Raw genomic sequence first — 1,315 nt, 5'->3', positions numbered from 1 at the left:
GCGCGCTATACAAGAAAATCCAAAATTTTGGCCAGCACCTCCAAACGGCCTTTGGAAGTAGCTCGATTCATGCCAAGACAAGTCATATAAGCTGATAACACTTCGCGGACTTTATATCAGTACGAATCAGGTAGAAATCGCAAACAGGCAAAACGAAAGCCGACTTGTCATCGCATAGCTTTAGTCCGAAAATAAATCTAGGTCTTGCCCTAAACCCAGTCTTGCTGGATCCTGACATCTCAAAGGCATAATATCGACATCCCGATATGAGATCCCAAAACTTGTCTCTTCACTTAAGTCTATACATTTTCACGAGTCCTCGCACAAAGAAAAAGCTGCGTGCTCAACAGACTATGGATTTATAATAAACCAAAAAGGTCTTATAGATTGTCCGGTGGCAAGGAACGAGACGACAACTCACTCCTTCGCCCTCTAACTTCGAAAAACCCGAGTTCTCTCGATTTATAATAAGCCGAAAAGGTCTTATAGATTGAGCCAAGCATTATACAAAAAGCCCTAACAAGGGTAGGGATTTAAAGCCACCAACGGCCAGTCCCGAAACATGCAAACTGTGGCCTCACAAACATGCCAAAAAAAAAAAAAAATCCCCGAAAGGATCGTTACCCTAAGCACTCCTCGGAGCACCACCTTCATCCTCAACCTCACAGCCATCGCCTCCCTCGGCCGCTTCGTCATTTCCTCTCCCGCTCGCAACATCTCCACCTTCTTCAGCCACGGGGCCTTGCCCTTCGGTCTCTCCCGAACACGGCATGAGGGTGCACGAGAACTACAGCTGAGAGAGGATAGAGTCGAAGTCCCCGTCGGAAGCCTTCAACTCCTCCTTGCGAGACAACAGCTTGGCTTCTTCGGAGTCCAGAGTCGGAGCCATGTCGCCTTCGATCAGGTGGATCTCGTTCAGGCTTCCCTCGACGCTCGCCAGAGCCAGGTCCTTCTCACAGACTGCCAGGTCCTTCTCACAGACTGTTAGGCGAGCGTGAAAATCATCCCTCAAAACAACAGTCCTCGACTCTTCTCGGTTCTGAATTTCACGCTGGAGACGACGGACTTCGGAAGCATTGCTTGCTTGAACAATGCACTCGCCGACTTTCCGAGATCCCGCTCGAGATCGCTGACCCGAACCTCCAGCTGAGAGAGCTCAGCAGCACGAGCAGCTTCAGTAGATTTCAACGCGGCCTCGCCTTGGTGACGCCTCTCGCGATTCAGCAAGGCCCCTTGTCGAACGCTCTATCTCTGATCCGTAGTCGCTGAGCATCCCGTCAATCAGGGATACAAACTATACATGAAATAATGGCCA

Source organism: Brassica oleracea, chromosome C2 (genome assembly GCF_000695525.1).
Source record: "Brassica oleracea var. oleracea cultivar TO1000 chromosome C2, BOL, whole genome shotgun sequence".
Classification (NCBI taxonomy): domain Eukaryota; kingdom Viridiplantae; phylum Streptophyta; class Magnoliopsida; order Brassicales; family Brassicaceae; genus Brassica; species Brassica oleracea.
The sequence above is the reverse complement of the archived record's forward strand: the minus strand, read 5'-3'. Positions refer to the sequence as shown.